Raw genomic sequence first — 19,354 nt, forward strand, 5'->3', positions numbered from 1 at the left:
GAGCAGTGTGCAAGGCCAGGTTGGACAGAGCCTTGGGCGACAGGGTTTGAAGTGATGTGTCCCTGCCTGTGTCAGGTGGTTGGAACTCATGATCTTAAGGTCCATTCCAACTCAGACCATTTTGCAATTCTATGTTTTCCTGCCATCTAAGGGTCCTTGCAGAATTTCAAACTGCATTTTCTTTTATCTCTAAGGTAAACATTCTTGGATGAGAGATACTTAGCTTCCAGGTCCTAGTAAGGAATATCCACTCGTAACCACTCTCAGAGGAAAGAGAAGAGGTGATGATGAGCTTGTGATGATGAATTAAAAAAATAGAAGAGCGGTGGGAAAGACTAGACAGAAAAGACCAGGCTTTACTTTCTGGTGCTTACACATTCTGTTGATAGTGCCTCTGAGTGCTCAGCCCATAGAGCTGCTGCTGCTAGCACCTTTGAAAAACTTAATCATAAAGTCTACCTCTGCATTGGCTCAAAGGCACTCTTGTAACACATTTTTCAAATGGGTGTACTTAAGCTTGAAATTTAGGAATGCAAAACTGCTCCTGTGAGGCATTTTGAAGTTTTCTTAGTCATATGACAGCTGGACCACGTTGGATAAACGTAGAGCTGAGAATACGTTTGATGGAAAACTTTTTTTTAAAAGCTTCTGGAGCTTCTTTTACAAATGATGCAAGAATCTCCAGAAAATGTGACCTTTTCAAACTACATGAAACATGGTTTTAATTGTGCATGTATATTAGAGACATATTATATTAGTATATTAGTGTTTTTTCATTAGTATTTGTATATTAGAGTACATTAGGCTATATAGGTATCCTGGAGTGAGCAAGATCTTAGCAGTCTCAGAAAGTGATATCAGCTCCCATTTAAATGTCTTTATTTAGGAAAAAAACAAAAGGATATTTGCCAGAATATCAACACCTTCATGCTTTCCATTTCTCAAGTTGGGCAGTGATTATTCACAGGTATTCAGGCCACTATTAGCTTCTGAAACCTGAGCTATGGCTGTGCTTCAGTAAAATCTGGACATGAGTTCTGCCACTGAATTGCTCAACACTCAATACAACAAGGATACCAAGAAACTAGACTGGAGGAATGATTTCAGTCGTCAGCTGTGTGTGAGGGTAGCAACAGGGTGTGCACAGGATCTGGAAAGGACACACCTGTGAACCTACAGGAAAAGAGACAACGTGCAGCCAAAGTGTATTGTGCCAATACTTAAATACTGTATCTGTGAGGCACAAAAGTTCTCACCTCTCCTGGTGTTTCCCATGATTCTATTGCTATGACCAGGAGCATGGAAAACTATTGCTGCTGGCTTTCCACAATGCAAAGCAAATAGTTGATCCAGGCAGATTTTTACCTTTTACTTGTTGTGGCTAGTAATTTAGGTTAACAGGCAAGTTCTGAAAGAACGAGAACAATGCATACTGATTTAATTATAAATCCTGTGCTTCCACTACTACTGAATAAAGCATGCTACTCCAAATCCTGTAGACATCTAATATAATCTGTTCCATTTATTCCAGCACTGCTGAACAAATAGATAGATAATTTTAATTTGCTTTATTTTTGATGATGTGCCATTCCTAGCTCCTATGCTAGAAAATTTTTATGACTTTAATTTTCTTTTAAGTAGCATATTCTCATAAGCCTGTAAAGTGGCAATGTTTTTTAGATTGTCTTTTAGTTCAGTGCTATTATTACTGTATCATTATTCTTACTTAGGATGGCACCTAGGAGTCCAAATGGATATATGTTGGAATAATTTATTAGATTGTCTTATTTTGACTTAACAGCATTAGAAGTCAGTCTTATTTTGTATGCATTAGCATGTTGAAGAAATAAATGTGAAACTGAATGTTAAATGTGAGTATATATACTATGCAATTCCCTTCAGGTCACAAACTTCAGAATTAATTATTTTCACCATATATTTGGTCATTCTAGTGTCCTGAAATGACAGCCTTGGCTCCTAACCAGGGTTTGGAGCAAGCAAATGAATTCCAGGGGTATAAGGTAAATAGCTCTTTTGTATTCCTGAATTACTTTTGATCCTGATTACTTGAAATGAGTTCAACAAGAATTTATAGACTCTTCACTGGGGTGCAAGGAAATTTCTGTAGTCATAGAAAGCTTATTATCTATTCCCATTTCAACCCCTGTTCTAACAAGAGTTAGTGAAAAATCTATTGAAAGAATATGTAAAATCCCAAAATTGCCTATGACAGCCATTCTTATATGCCCATATTAGGATTATTTACTGATAGCATCAAGCAGGTTTGAAAGCAAGAGAAAGACAAAAGGAGAAAGATAATAGGATAGGGTTTCTGAGAGCTCTCACATGGCCGAAATCTTTTCAGGAAGAAGAATGGAAATCTCATGCTTTTCTCGTAGTTTCAATGGGACCTCACCCATTTGGGGAATCTGTACCTATTAAAAACATCACTATGTAACTGCTATTTCATTTGAGACAGCTGAGACTTCAATACTGCACTCTGCTATGAACACCTGCAATGCTATAGAAAGAGGTACAAAACTCAAGCAAGGCTTTTTGCCATTAGCTCTCAGGAAAAACCCTCCTGTTATCTGGGAAAACACCTAGGGTTGCTTCATAAACACAGATCAACCCTCTGCATCTTAGTGTGTTGTACAGTCATCTGACTAAAATCCTGTTCCTCTGACTGCTCTCAAGTTAATGTCCTAAGCCTGAATTTTCGATGTTCTTTTACTGGGCTGGGGACTTTGTCATCCTTCGTACAACAAAATGCTGCTAACTCCACCCCTGATCCTGCAAAAAACACTTAAATGCATGCTTAGACAGATTTGTATATGAGCTTTGCTGCAGAGCAGCCAGTGCTCAGCAGTTTTTAGGTCCATTAACTGAAGGGAAAACGTTTTGAAATATTCCATGAGAACTGCAGAAAACAAAATTCTTTCAAGCAGATAAACACATAGGAAAATATTTTCTTTTGTTTTCTTGGGCAGGAAGGAAATGGATTGGAAAGATAGCAAAATCTATGCATGCTTGACTCAAAAGGTACGTCACAGCTGTCAGCCTGTTTTCTGTGCTTGCATTGATTATGAATAACTCACTGAAAGAAGAGTGGCTGGTGCAAAGAACTGGGGCAGATTTACCTCAGCCATTCTCCTCACATTTCATTAATACAATCCTGAATTCATGCTGCACTGGGAAAAATCAGCAAGAATGACAACAATGGTGAAACATGAAGTGAAGAGGAAGTATGTCACCCTGGCATGGTGCATTCATCAGATCCACACCTCAGTTTCTGTACAGCCTGTCTTTGTGCTCAGCAGGTAAATGAATCATCACCATTTCTGGTAGCCAGCTGACGCTGGAAGAGGAAGGCGATTGCCTGGACTTCAGCTCTGTGGATATGTTCCATGGAAATAAAGACGTACTCTATTTTTTTTTCAGATGTTTTTACTCTGAAACCACAACACAGGTTAAAAAAACCCTAACTAATTTATACCAATCTGGCTGGATTCTCTGCATCAATGTGGGTTGCAGGAGTCTTGCAAGACCTGATGCAGAAAGACCGTTCCTATTCTTTACCAGCACAGCAAACTTAGGACTCACATTCAGATAATAAAGCATCCTGCACTATGAACTTCTCTTTCTCTACATATTCAGATTCAGACTGAAAAGCAGAAAACTGTAAGAATAGCAGAAATGGAAAATTCACATACACAAGCGTGTGTTCTCCTCTCAACAGAATGTCATACTCATCCCTGCCTCTATTTTCCCCCCAGGGTAGAATTATTGATTGTGAGCTTTTTCTTTGATTTTTTTTTTCTAAATGGAGTAGAGGTTCCTTCAAGTAATTAGAAAAATACAAATATTTACTTGCCAAATAAAAAAGAAACCTTGTTTTAAAAACACCTAAGGAAATTTTTTTACATTGTCTTAAGGTAGGTAGAGGTGAGGTACCAATTTGAAGACCTTCTTAGTATTACACACAGAGTGGCAGACAGCATTTAGTATTAAGGACTATATTATAATTTCAATTATAACGTCTCTATTATTCAAGCATGAATAAAAACAGTTTATAAGACACTAATACCATTTAGTAAAGGACTATATCTGTAAAAGTGTTCAGAAATTTTAATGCTGTCTAAAGGGCCAGTGTGAAGTTGAAAAGTTCATTCTCCTCCTTGTTTGCCACATGCCTTCTGGAGGTATGTAAAGTTTCTGCCAATCAGAGTTTTCACCAGTGAAATCCCAGTGTAGTAAAGAAAGACTGAAGTGAAGTGCTGAGCAGTGAGGTTCCCTGGTCCACAACTAGATGTTTAATTTCCATCTCCCTAGTCTTTAGCATACAAACTGGCATGTATTCTGTAAGGCAAGTTTTATATTCAGGCAGTATAATGATCTTCCTGCAACACCTTGCTCTTTCAGCTAATGACTTAGTAGTCTGGGCTGTCAGAAGCTCAACTTCATCTCCTTTCCCTCTTGAGGCAGTTTCACTCTGTGCATTTCCCTATTGTACCTTATATCAGGTGTCTTAATTTCTTAATTTCTCTAGGTGTTGCATTTTGTATATGGTAGTTATACAGTCACTGGACAGAAAGACTTACCATGTTCATCACTTATTTGGGCATTAGGCAAGACATACGAGTTACATAGTAACAGCAGCTTACAGTGCCAGGTATGAATTGTGTTTCTTAGTGATTCTGCAACAATAAGGAACCCAATTGCGGAGTATGGCCTTCTCATCCCAACCCAATGGGAATGCAGCAGCCAGTTGGCTACAAAGTCATTCTTACTCTCCCCAACCAATTAAAAAACATAAATCAATGCTATTCATCATCTTCAGAAGTTGCAAAAAATCTTGAAGATTCAGCAGCTGAAGGACTGTATGAGGTACAACTATTTGTATTTTCACCAATTCCCCTTTGAAAGGCTGGAGTTTTCATGTTGTACTGGATTGGCACAGCTTCACCTGGTTTTCTCACTATTAAATGTTGCTGGTATTAAAAAAGCTTTGTTAAAAATACTGATTAGCACAACTGTGTACAAAAAAGCAACAAGAAAAAGAAATGGTTTCTCCTTGAAGTGAATGTTGCCTGTGAACTCAAGGATTTGATAGTTTTGGCTATAATTAATCTAGTACAGACATGGAAGGGCTAAATCATAGTGCTTCTTCATGCTTTCTTTCCATTAAATGAAAGGGAATAGCTATTGACCTTTTGCCAGCAGCCAAAATAAATTGTTATGTTCATCCCACTGTTTATATATAGGAGAGAAAAGAAGTGCCCTAGAAAATGTACTCAGTAGCAAGCCCATCCATTTGAAGACTTGTGACTTCAGCCTTTAAATGCTTTTATCCAAAGCCCCCTACTTATATGACTCTTATCACTAATTTTAGTTATGTTTGGAGCAGGCTCTAATGATTACATCAGTAAATAATATCCATTTTCTGGGACTTGGAGTCTCAGCTCAGAATTAGGATGTGAGCTGTCAGTTGGATGGTCCAGCCCCTCCAGGGAACCTGAAGGAAATCTCAGTTGTGGGAGCCAGAGACACACAACAGATACAGGTGCAAACTGCAGGTAGGGATAGCATGCATGCAAGCATGCATAAGCCTGCATCCTCTTTCAACAGAGAGGACAGCCTGAAGGAAAAACTTGGGGTGCAGAGGGTGGCTTGTGGCCCTTTTAGAGTAGTTCTTTACTTAGATTATCAGGGGTACAGGATGTGATAACTTAGTTGTAGGGAATGATTTCATTCCTGGTTTGTTTTTCCTTTGCATTTGTGATAGGGGATGGAAATACACATATGGTTTTATATTCACTAAACATTCTCTACCAGTTTACTAGGAATTTCACTTTGACCAATTATGTTATTGTATTAACTTACATGATGAACGTATTTTCTATGCAAGATCTGTGGAGACAAGGCGGGTAGGGCTCAAATCAAAATCTCTCATAGCATGTTCCCTTCCTTTGACCTCTAATGAGCAAATCTCTACAAGGTTGGTGATTCCTGAAAGAAAAGTTCATGTCAGAAACTATGTAAAATTTATTGTGCAGAGCCCTGCAGTCCTTTAAAATATAGAAAAAGTCGGAAGATGGTATGGGAATAGGATGTCTTAGGGTTACAATCTGTACTTTCTTTTCAGAGCTTATAGTTTTTCTAAAAATATAACCATAGGCCATTTTGTACAATTTCCAGGTCACTGTAGCATTACACTTGGGGGGTGTGTATACACAAGATATATGTGTATATATATTTTTTTTTTCAAAAATATGCATAGATATGATAAAGAAGCGTGTATATATAATCTACACATGTAGACTATATACATACACGTACATCTAAAATGCAAATATTTATGGAAAAAGATATATTCCAAAAGAAAGAACAGGAGCAAAATAAATAGGGAAAGAAATCTCTACAGTGTAGGCAAATGCACTCACTTTTCAAGGTGGCTCTTTGCTCCTAAGGAAGTCTAGACACATACTGATGTCACTAAACAATAACCTATATCTGAAGTACCTGAAAAATGGACTAAAGATCTGCTCTACAATGCAAATAAAAGACATCCCAAATACTCATCTAAACTAAGATTCAAGTGTCTCAGCTTAAGTGTCTCAGATTCAAGCTCGTTCTCAGTCATCATGTTTTTTACATGTTTATATCTGATGACTACAGTATTATTCTCTTAGTTCTACAAGCTGTGTGCAGTTCCTATTTCTAAAACTGAATGAGATATAATCCTTTCTATTTTGTCTATCAGAATTATCTACTAAACCATGGGATATTACTTTTCAAAGCTGTATCTGTAGAATCTCATTGAAGGCTATGCTTCACCTGAGCAACAACATGCATCAAGTGGTAATTAATATCTGTGTGTGTTAAGCAGTAAAATAAATTTGGCAGACAGTGAAAGAAATTCATACAAGCTATGAAGAGCTGACAGACAATATATGACCCATTTCGTAATCACTAAAAAGCATTTTCCCCCAAACACCTCTCCCTGTAGATCATTGTGAAAAGCTGTGGCAAGCTGCAATTCTGACTCACAGATAAAAGTGCGAGGAGAGGTGCTGTAATGATTGGTATTATCACTCAGAAGGGTGAATTACTGTTTGATGTGCTCACTACATACATCACAAATCATTTTTAAAAAGGAAGAGTGTAATTTACTGTCATTCTGTAGCAGGTTGTTAATGGACCCAATAATAGCTTAAATTCATTTATCTGAGTTAATAATCACATGACAGCAGAGAAAGAAACATAATTTAGCATATACTTTCTTTTTCCAGATGGCTGACTCCACATTTGTCTGCAATAACAGAGAGATAATAATGCCAGAACAGAGCAAACAGGAATTCAAAGAACTAAGCACCAATATTTACAGACATCAGCAAGAAAGACAGATTGGTATAAAACAGCAAGCTATTCTGTCCATTTTTACAAGCCGTTTTAAGAGATATTTGAATTCCTGTTTCCCATTGAGATACATCTATGGACCAAATGGTATTTCTTTTTATAAAGGAAAATAATGTGTGGCTGGTTGGATTTTGTTTTCTTTTGCTCTATTTCATAGCCTTAATCCTGAGCCAGTGGCTATCCAAGTTCATCAGCCTCCTCCAGAGATTTTATTTACTGCCAATGTAACATCTGTGAGCTAAATCCTCTTTCCAGTCCTAGTTTTGTAACTCTACCATTCCCACTTTGAGAGGCAATTTAAAATTCAATGGGCAATTGTGGTAATCTACCCCTCCTCTGCTTGTCCAAGGTTGGTTATGAAAAATGCTGCAAACCCCTAAAAGAACAAGTAGCAAATACCAAGTCCTCATTACACTCTAGAGGTTCCCATAAGTTTCTTTCCCTACAGGTCAAAATCCCACATGGCTCCTTTGTCTTTTCTTTTATCCAACTCTAATTTGGTGCAATTGTGGACCTGGAGTGGTCCACACCAGTTGTGGATCTGGAGTGTTGTGGACACACCAGGAGGCTACTTTGAAGACAGAAGGCTCACCTGAAGAGGAGTTTAACAACACGTAAGGTTTTTCACTGACACAGGATGCTGTACTGTCCCAAACACATGGCATTTTAGTCATTAATTGCCTGACTGTGCCAGCAGCTTTCAAGGTTATACTTGCTCAAATGTTAGAGCCACTTTTCCACATGTCTGTCACAGTTTCATTATCAGGAACATCTGTAAAGGGCTACAGCCGAAGACACACTTGTCAACTTACCACAGTCCAGTCAGTGAGACCATGGTGAAGGTAAGAAACTAGGACTTGCTGTACTTCACTTTCCCATCAGGCATTCTCTGCCTGGGTGTCAAACTTCCATGGGACTTCAGCTGTGTCTTGCTGGTGTCCTCACAACACCTTCTCCTGATATGAGACTTGGGGATTAAACATGGAGATAAAAAAAAATATTCCAAAATCTATCATCTGGTACTGAATCTGGGTTTAATGTGAAACCTAAATAGGCTTGGGTTGGAGAAGACCTTAAGTTCATCTAGTTCAACCCCCCTGCCATGGCCAGGGACGCCTCAAGACTAGAGCATGCCGCCCAACTCTCTGTCCAACCTGGCCTTGAACACTGCCAGAGATGGAGCAAGTGCACTCTTGCCAACTCACTGGCATCATGTCATACCAGTCTTGTGCATGGTAAGGATCTTCTGACTTTTGTGTGTGTGTAATTTTCTTCTTGCTTTCTGACTGAGTCACAGCACAAAGCAGTTTAATTATAAACAACTCTGATATTACTTGAACACATAATTCAACTTTCAAAGCCTCCAGCACTGAGGTGTGAGATACGAGCTCACAGCTTCTGTCAGTGAGCAAAATCACCTATGGGTCATGCAAATTCCTCTCCCCAGTGGCACCACATCAATCACAGCCTCGAATTACCCAGAGAACCTAGACACTTGTGACAGCTTGCCAAACAGAGAGGCTTGGGCAGGTGGCTCTGAGATGAAGCATAAGTCAGGGTTGCAGCATTGCTTGGGGTGCATTTAGATTAAATTGTCTATTGGCTTCCTGACAAATGGCAGTTTTCTCTGTGGGTTCCTTAAACACAAAATATACTAAAATATACTATGTAGGGACCTAGGAGAGTGAAAACCAGTAAGCTAGGACTTCATTAGGAGACACTGCTGCCTCAAGAGTGTTTCTTCAAGACACTGTCTGTAGAAAGTCATCTTAAAGAGTTGTAGAAAGCTCCTTCTGTGTAAAGCATCTGCTTATTTGGACTACTACTAACACGTAGTCCATAACAGCAGCATGTGCACGATTATAGCTGCATATTTTTCAAATCGTGGAATCATAGAATGGGAAAGACAGGAGAAGGTCATAGTCTGACAGCCCATCACTGTGTCAAATTTTCAGGAAATTGCTGTTATGCTTCCCAGTCCCTGTAATTTTACACAATTATTATAAGAATGTGACTCAGTATTAGGCACACGTTTTACCTCACCAGTAAAGCACGCACATAGCTATAAACCATGTGCCTGTTTTTTGCTGGAAACCATGACCTAAGAACATTTAAAAAAAAAACCAAAATCCCACAGGAAAACACCCACTGCTCTGATTAATAAAAACCACAAACAACAAAAAACAAATCAAATTTGAAATAGTAACTGTTAACTTGTAGCATTTCAGTTATTTTGGCTTTGAGTTTCTCAGGAGCCTCAGTCCAGCTAGTGCCGTTTTAATACAGGTGTCCATTACACCTGGTTTACTCCTGTTGGGTACCGCTGGTCTTATAGCAAGCTTGTAACCCTATGAATCAGGCCAGGAAAACTGAACATCGTTGAAATTGGAAACTGTGTTTTAAGCTGTTTATAAACAGCATTGCTAAAGGGTGACAAACTGTTATCATTATTAAACTCTTCCTCTCTTCTTTCTCACAACAGTTAAAAGAAGTAATAAAGGGGATTCAAGTAACTGCACACAGTTTGCCTCCCTGCCTCAGCTGCTGAGCATCACTGAACCATTTCAGAGCTCTGACAGGCTGTTGCCATTTGAATGAACACTCCCATTAGCAGCCAAGATCATAGAAAGGACAGAGATTTCTCTCCTGAAATCTCTGCAGTAGAAGTGACATAAAAGCCATCAAACTGTCTTTCAGGATCACTTCTTTCAGGATAGATTTGTTTCTTCTGAGAGGCCTTTATTAACAAGAATCTCCTTCTTTCCTGTCCACCATAGCATTTCTGAAATTATTTGAGAGAATGAAGTCATGGCATGCTTTCTTATAGCAGCTACTCCTGGGCCATGCTTTATCCATGCTGCTGGGAGAAGCTTCTCTCGTAATGCAGACCCATCCTTGCTTTTGCTTAAGTCAGAAAAATCCTGTTGAGTTGAACGGGTCTATAAATGCCATCGAAAACATTTCTGCTGGTTCACAACCTCATGCTGTGACAGAAGCCTCGCAAACACTGCCCTGGGAAGAGCAAGTCATGTCTCACAGCCACAGCCTGAGACTTTCCACAGTCCTGTGACTTTCCACAGTCCTGCTTTTAAACAGCTTCAGCATGTGGATATATTTGTAGACAGATAAAATAGTGATCTTTACACAGGAACTAACTTTCAGTATGGATCCCCGTACTAAGTGTTAGCAATGGTTGTCCTAAAGAAGTTAAAAGTCACTTTGAATACAGAGTTCTGTAATCAGTTGTGCAGGTATCTCAAAAGTCAGAAAATAATCTAAAATTATCACAAGTAGGTGAAAACAATCAGTTTTGTTATCAGGTCATAGGGTAGGGTGTTAATGGTAACTCTCAATCCTTGACATACTCAGAGTAGTAGATGCTCTTGGCTGTTCCCCATGAAGCTCTCTCCTCATGAAGCTCTCACTTTACTTCACAAAGAATATATATTTATTTATTTTTCCACCTGGTAGCAGGATTTTCAATACCCCACAGTACTAAATATTATGTTCTGGTGATGCTAATTTCCCTTTGTGGAGCAGATTTCCAGCTTAACGTCAAGTATAAACTAATAAGCACAGGAAAACCTTTCCTGGCTGGCCAAAGAACACTGCAGCAGCTTGTCCATATGATCCTTCTTGTTTCTGTGCCTGAGGAAATACATCTTCTTGACAGGCATACTCAAGAGAAGATCTATAGTTCCACTTTCAGCCACATATCTGTGGAACATTTAGAATCACAGAATTGTTTCAGTTGGACTGGACCTACAAAGGTCATCTAATCCAACCTCCCTGCAGTGAGCAGGGGCATCTTTAACAAGATCAGGTTGCTCAGAGCTCCATCCAACCTCACCTTGAATGTTTCCAGGAACGGGGAAGCCCCAGCTTCTCTAGGCAGCCTGTTCCAGTGTTTCATTACCCTCATCATAAAAAATTTCTTCCTTATATCTAGTCTGAATCTCCCCTCTGTTAGTTTAAAACCATTACCCCTTGTCCTGTCATAACAGACCTTACTGAAAAACCTGTCTCCATCCTTCTTATAAGCCCCCTTTAAGTATTGAAAAGCTGCAATAAGGCCTCCCCAAACCTTCCTCTGCTCTAGGCTGGACAAGCCCAACTCTCTCAGCCTTCCCTCATAGATGAGGTGCTCCAGCCCTGTGATCATTTTTGTGGCCCTCCTCTGGACCCACTCCAACAGGTCCACGCCTTTCCTGTGCTGAGGACTCCAGAGCTGCATGCTCTATTCCAGGTGGAGTTTCACGAGAGTGGAGTAGAGGGGCAGGGTCACCTCCTCCTTTGGATGCAACCCAGCACACAGTTGCCTTTCTGGGCTGCACCCACATGTTGCTTGTTCAGGTCCAGCTTTTTATTCACCAGTACTCCCAAGTCTTTCTTGGCAGGGCTGTTGTCTATCCCTTCATCCCCCAGCTTGTCTTGATGCAGGAGCAGGAAGCTGCACTTGGCCTTGCTGAAGCTGATGAGGTTCACATAGACCCACTTTCTTGAGGGTGAGAACACACACAAACTTAAACTATATATGCATTCATACAAGGCAAGGAGAGCCTTTAGTTTGTGCCAGCAACATGGAAAGCTCAGCCTGAACATCAGTTCAGGCAGGGCTGGGTGGGCAGTGATCAGGGAACTTGATTTCCTTTAAAAAAAGGGACTTCCTGGAAACTGAACTTAGTGAGATTCTACAGATTTGGCAAAGCATTGTCCCAGAGGACAATACAATGGAAAGAATTCTCATAACACTATAACATGCAATTTTTTCATAATAGACCTAAATTCTCATGAAATGTGGGCTAGGTGTTTTATTTAGCAATTCCCAGTTGTAGAGTGGAATACAGACTGTTTAAATTGACTCTGTTTCAGTTATTTTTCTGTTTAATAATCTTATTTTGTAAGTCTGAAAACCTGCAGCCAATCAGACTTTCCATTCTCTGCCCCACTTCTACTCAGATGCTTTGTGTAATGTTTTTCTAAGCTACCAGCTTTCCTTATGTTGATTGGTGAAAATAAGAATTTATAGAAATCACCCTTGTCATAGCTGGTAGAAATCATGGTGCATAAGGTGCTTAAAAGCCTTTAAGAAATCTTACTTCAAGTCTCTATGATGTAATGTGGGGGTACCTGTAGAAAAGATTAATGAACACAAGCTGAATAGTTAGAAAAAAACATAATCAGGCTGTTTCTGAAGTTTATTGGGGTGGAAGGAGCCATGAACAAAAAGCAGGCATTTGACTGGAGAATGCTTGCGGCAAGCAGACTTTCTCTAGTCCCTTTGTGAAGCTGTTTGTCTGGAGATACACTGTGTGGTACGGTGGAAAGCCATGGCAAAAGGAGGCATATACTGAGAACACCTCCGCTCCTCTGGATGCACTGTGCAAATGCACAGCACTTCTGTGGTGGGGCTGTCATACAGCAATAAATCAAAACAGAAGCATATTCCTGCATATACTGCCATCTCCTCAGGAGCATGCTTGGAAAGAGAATATGGAGCTGCAGTATGGTCATGAACTAATGTCCTTTTGACTTGCTGGTGGCACTCTTGGGAGTCAGCAGGAAGGTGAATGGCAGGTAAGCTGATTTCCCCAGATGGTACCAGTGTGCCACGCACAGTTTGGGTCATGATTTTTAGGGCTTTTTCAAAAACGTGAGGGAAGAGAGAAAAAAACATTAAAGTTTTCTTCCACTCTGAAAACATCCATACCCTCTTGTCAGCAAGAGGCAGTCCATAAGGCAGAGGGGAACGGCAGATTCAGGATCTTGAAAGGACTCTGAACTACACGGGAAGACTAAGGTTAGTTCTCATCACAGGACAGAAGAGTGCACTGCAGACTATATCAACTGCAAGGGCAGTCCCAGTGAAGTTTCTGACCCAGTATGCAGGAGCAAAGTTAGATAGCTTTTTTTAGTGTGACAGTGACCAAGTACTGGCATCGATTGCCTAAAGAGGTTGTGGAGTGTCCGTCACTGAAGATACTCAAAGGATGTCTAGGCAGGCAGCCTGCTCTAGGTGGACCTGCTTGAGCAGCAGAAGGTTAGACCAAATGACCTCCAGGTGCCCCTTCCAGCCTCAGCTACTCTGTAATTTGTTGTTCAGACAGATTATTACTGCTATTACTGCACCACTTGCTGCTTCTCTGTAAATAGCACAGCTACCTTCTTCCAGCCTCTATGCTGTCTGCACGCATCCGAAGTCCCCTCTAAGGTAGGGACGATCCCTGGGTCGGTAAGGTTGCTGTTAACTCATGACCCCAGAGGCAGCTTATAGCTAACATCATTCCACTGCTTTTGATCTAACAGTCTCCTTACTCATGGGGAAAGGAGATTGTATTTTCATTTACTTTCAATGTGTATCTGTACAGAGCCAAAAGAAAAAAAAAATTATACTATGTAGAGCTGCTAAAGAAGTGTGATTATAGCATCTCAAATACATTTCATATAAAGCAGCTGAGGAAAAATAGATATCATTTTTTTTGCCATATATTCCTCCTCCTGTTGCAGACTAAATACTCATAACTGCATCTCTCTCCCATGTATACTATAAACAGCAGTATCAGCTTTGCAACACACCCCCTGGTTACATCAAAAAGCATTTTTGTATGTTTGCCACTTTAAAAAGGCTTTCAGGGCACAGTGTGACTTTGTCCTGCAGCTCCAGTTGTGGCAAACAGAAGTGGCTCACACAGGACAGCCAGGTTTAGCTGCTCATTCTCATCACCATCATTGCTATAAACTAGAAGCAAGAATAGCCTGAGCTAGCTCCCACAGATCATATGAGACAGTTATTCACCCTTTAGTATAAGGCTCCCGTTTTAACTGCAAGATCATTACAGACACTCCAGCAGTTTTATGACCTTTGGTTCCACTTCTAGCTTTATACCATTTCAGCAACAGGGATTGTTGGCTTTATGGCCAAGTTCAACTTGATAGATGGAAAAAAGTCTGAGCACTTGAAACGCATTTTAATACTGCACAACGACCATGCACAGGCGTTCAAGTCAGCCTGGTGGTGCCAAATGTAGGAATATGTTGACACACAACAGCTGGGCAGTTTAAGCACTGCTAGGAAATACTTCATCTTAGCAAGGGACCAGAGCATGTACCAAGCATCGCTCTGGCAGTGTTTCATGAGAAAGATTCCCCTGAGATGTGAGGAAACACTGAGCATCGTAGGCCATCACACTGGTAGCTGGAGTTGAACCTTGAGGTTGAACGCCATCAACATTCCCTTAGGTCCTTTCTCTTCCTCCCTTTCCATTGACTGCAAACTGCCATTCAGCTTTTTTAACTTGTCATCCCATCAGATGCATCTAGAACAGCTCCAGAAACTGCCACAACAAAAGCAGTCTCAAACACCCAGGCAATAGGCATCTGGAAAATGTATACCAGCATCCCTGATTTCCATTGTACACCTCTAGATTTGCAACACTAATTCACCCCTCACAGAGATCTATAAAGCTGAGCCTCTTGGGGATAGGGTAGAGGCAAGTGTTTCTTTCCAGTGTAGGAAAGTAAAGCATAAAAGTAGCGTGGGGGCCAGCAGAAAGATTAACAAATTGCACTTTCCCAGCTTTCTGTGCTAATAGGTGCTGGGGAGTGGGATAGCTAAAGACATCACTGTTCAGCTAATGCACTTTCAAAAGGCTGTATCACATACTTACAGTTTTTATTCTTCCCAGATACAGGTTGTTTCTCTGAAGACAGCATGGCTCAATTCAGCCCTGGTGTAATTACAGGGGCTTCAGTGAGGTTGTAACCTGCTTGCAACCAGGCTAAAATTGTTCCTTTGTTCCATGTTTCCTTTTCCTGACCAGCAGTAGCTCCATTGTCATGGCTTTTAACTCGTCTACTAAACCAGCAAAGCACTTTTGTTGTCCATTTGCAAGGGTGACCTTCCTTTTTCCTTGGCACAAGTCTCCAGATGGAAGTGTAATCTTTCACAGCTGAGTGACTTTCAATACACAGGAAAAGGCAGAGTGAAAACCTTAGCACTGCTATTAAAGCTGCTCTCTATAAACAATTACTTGTCTTAATAGGGATTAATATAAGAACTAATCCAGCATTGAGAGAAAGCAAAACCACTGCAAAGCCTGTCTTGCAGCTCTAATTTCCTTCTCCAAATAGAGCTGTGGAGCTACTAATCAGGTCAGACACTCTTCACCTGGTTATCAATAGAGTGAGAGTGCAGAAAAAAGCTGTTAGTATTCATAGGAAGAAAAGCTGTTTGCTTGTTTTAATTATGACTGCAAAGAGGTGCTGACACACAGGAAACATGCTATAAGGGTTAGCAATAGAAAGTTCACAGAAGACGTCAAATAAAGGAAAAAAATGACTAGTGTTTGCAGAACAGTAGAACAAATCAGAATAAACTAGATAGTAACGTTTATTCAGTGAATTTTAATGCACAGACAGCTCATTAGGAACCGAAACAATACAGAACCAACTACTCAGAGATGCATTGGCATAATCAACTAGATTAAATGAAACCTTGTGAACCACTAATAAGATTACATTTCAGTGAGCTAATCAACGCAATATTGTGATTACATGGAGTTAAAATAGATTATTAGAATAGAAAAAAGGCCAGTCATTTAGTTGGAATTAATAGTGTGTCTTTTCTCATTTTTATGTTTCTTAAAATGCAAGCTTAGTGGTAATAGCTTTACAAAATCTTTTCTTTGTTATGTTCTGTTTATTTGCCATTCATCAGGACAGCTTTGTTCAGCCAAGCGGAGGGATTAGTAGAAATCTCATGCTTTGCCCTAATGTGTGAAAAAGTGACAACTGCTGGAGAGATCCGTGTCTCATTTTGCTGAGGGGAAGCAGTCATACAGAGATGGGAATAACTGAGCAGTTCAGTCAAAGCCTTCTTTACATGCTGAGTTTTGGACCTTGCAATGCATCCAGCTCGATGTTCTGATGACAGTGCTGGCCTGCTCTGTTTCAGAGTCCCCTCTGTTTCACCTGCCTTGAAAGATGCTGCTTACCAGGCAGCTTCTTCATGGAGTGCAAAAAATAGCTCTGAGCTTCTTAAGTAAGCTTAAGATTTGCAGTTTAGCTTCCCTGAAGAACATGCATGTGGCCAGTCATGGCATTGCTACTGCAGAGGCCAGTCATACCCACCATCTACTACAGGAGCACCCAAGTATGCTGAGCACCTGGAATAGGCAAACACAGTCCATATGATGCAGTATCCAACACTTAGCAATAATTGTTAGGTTTTGTGATAAAAGCTCATGTGTGCAACCATAAAGGCTCACAGAAATCATCCCCAAACCTGCTCCTTGCTACCTCCCCCAGCCAGCTGTTTCCTGACTGTCCACTGTTACATACCCTTTGAGCAGGTTTATCCCCGCTTTATAGTTTTTATATTAAATCTTGTCTCCCTCGGTTAAAAAGTAATTTTTTCTGGTGGCACAAAATCAAATACTGTGATTAAGCGTAAGTAGATGAAAACTATTCTACTTTCTTGTCTACCAATCATACATCTCCTGGGTCTAGAGGTTAGTTTGCTTTGCTCTGCCGTCTACCACTGCATGATGTTTGTATTTTTCTCTGTCAGGTTTCAGAAGTTTGTGCATTCCGAGGTCAGGTGGCAGGATGTAATGTTTGCACAACTCACATTGTAATATTTCTCAAATAAAAAAGTTATTCATTTGTTATTTGATGCTCATGGTATTTATGGCACCTCGATTTGGTGTTGATTTAAAATAAAAAATGAAATCTTTGACACCTTGATCCAGAGCTTTGGGATGGAGAATATCCTGTTTCCCTGGTCTTTTTGAACCTTTTGGACCTGTTTCCCTGCATATTTTTTAACCTTTAGGACTATCTTCTTTATCTAGTTTCAATGCTCAATGATTTACTTCTGTATGCCAAAGTAGCTTCTGCTGCAACCTTCACTGAAAACTGATGCAAACTGTTCTGAACTTAATCCCTTTTTCTCTACATAAATGTCACATTTCTCCTTCTCTTTTTTCCCCCACAAGATTTTGCTTTAATTTCCTTTGAATTGTCAATATCTACCTCAGCAGCAGCAATTTTTACTTTATCATTATTCTATAATCTCATAATATCCTTTTTAATATCCCCCTACTGCAAGCTTCATTATCCTTTTTACTAAAATAAATAGCTATTAGAATATTATTACTAAATTTTAATATATAAAGGGAATAAACAGGCAAATACAATTGAAATAAAATGTGAATGTTATTTTCAAGCATATCAGTGTGAAATGCTTGCTGGCATTAGCCTGTTTTTCTCCATATTGCCAATCTCCTTCCAGCCAAGAACTCAAGTTAGGAATCCTCTCCTTGTCTACAGATGGTCAAAGCTTTTGTAATTGTTCCTCAAAGCAGAATGCTTGGTGTGGCTTTCTTTGCTCTGCCTGACATACATTTAACTGGATTTCCTGGAAAATTACAGAAACTCAATATATACTGTGAACAAAATACACACTTTTCCATCTGTACTCAGTGAGCAGCCTCATGGTGGAATAAAACACTGGCTGGGAGAGGCATATTCACATAATTTGGTTGTTCTCTAGTGAACTCTGCATATAACTGCAGAAGAAAACAGCACATTTACAGAAAATAATGGTATTAAATTGATGCTGTCTGAAGAGCTACAAAAGATCCAGCAGAGAATGGCTAAGCCATTGAAATGCAATTTTTCTTCCCTTTCATCAGTTCAAAATGTAAATTGCACTTTGTTAGTTTTACATTTGTGACATACCTTTTGCCTGAGAATATAAATTAAGAGGTAGTTAACTTCTGTGTTAAAACCAGAAATTTAAGTCTTTTAGTTGAATTGATCTATTTACATGATATATTTACATACAAAGCTGAGATAATTTACTTATTTTCTACTTGCTCAAGCATTTCAGGTATTTTCAGTCTCTGTCTAAAGATTATTTAGAGACTTTTTTTTTTTGTGTAAGCTTTTCCCCAGCCTTTTATTTTAAGGTTAGAAGAGCTTTTGTAACCTTTATTGCTTAATCAAAACACATTAAAAAAGGAAAATGCCTAGGATTTCCTGCATTCTCTCTTGCTATTCAATCAAAGATTAACACCCTAAGTAAATCTCTCCTGTTGATCAAACTGCAACATAAAGGGCACAGCTTGAGTACAAGACCATATCAGCAACTGCAGAAGTATGATATGGAGAAAACCAAGGAAGATTTGAGTCTGTATCCCAGTCTGACTGTTTTTGAGTCATACAGAGTTTTGCGACTTAGCATTGTTGGACCCAGTAACCCAAATGCACAAGTTCATGTACTTAGGCAAAATGATACCTGCAGAAAAAATGAGAGACCTTGCTGTAGTCTGTTACAGTATGAATATGAAGAGGGCAACAAGCATTAAATGAGCTTGCTATTTTGTTTCTTGCTTCTGAGTAATGGAAAACGCTCAGAAAAGCACTTCTGTTTTATTATAGATGAAAAATGGATCAGATATTGTATCAGAATTAGAAGGTTTACCAGAATTTGTCAGCTGCACTTTGCCTCATACTACGATGTCCCTGGCTACAGATATTTTTGTTTCCTTTTCTCCTGTGCTGTTACATATTTTGAAGCAACTCTTTCCACTTCTCCCTCTGCACAGATTTTCTTTCATCTATTTTCCCCATAGCTTTGTTTATTGCTTTACACACCTGCAGGCAACCTATAAAAAAAAAAAAAAACAAACAAAAAACCAACCCCAAACCAAACAACAAACCCAAAACATGGAAAGAACCTGTCTTATTTACCTAACAAAATGAAAACTAGAAAAGGTTGGAATTTTCTTCAGGAACATTGCAGAATGGTAACTGGCAAATGGAGAATGCTGTTTAAACTACAGGACTGTATTGGCAGTGAACCAAACAGGTAACAATCAGTTAAAAAATGCATTTTGCCTGGATATTTTGAGGGTTCAGTGCTGAGACTGAG

At 39.6% G+C, this 19,354-nt stretch overlaps 1 long non-coding RNA gene across 1 annotated transcript; it reads right to left on the minus strand.

The window, feature by feature from the left end:
• Window positions 1–857: 857 nt before the first annotated feature.
• Window positions 858–15,531, minus strand: LOC133281562 (uncharacterized). The gene is made up of 2 exons (XR_009747542.1): window positions 15,087–15,531; window positions 858–1,173 (listed from the first exon to the last, which is right to left on the minus strand). It is a non-coding gene; the product is annotated as an uncharacterized LOC133281562 (long non-coding RNA).
• Between the last annotated feature and the right edge of the window lie 3,823 nt (window positions 15,532–19,354).

Source organism: Pezoporus flaviventris, unplaced genomic scaffold (assembly GCF_033815535.1).
Source record: "Pezoporus flaviventris isolate CSIRO_AGI_PZ_B2104156 unplaced genomic scaffold, CSIRO_AGI_Pfla_v1 ptg000002l, whole genome shotgun sequence".
NCBI classification, from domain to species: Eukaryota; Metazoa; Chordata; class Aves; order Psittaciformes; family Psittacidae; genus Pezoporus; species Pezoporus flaviventris.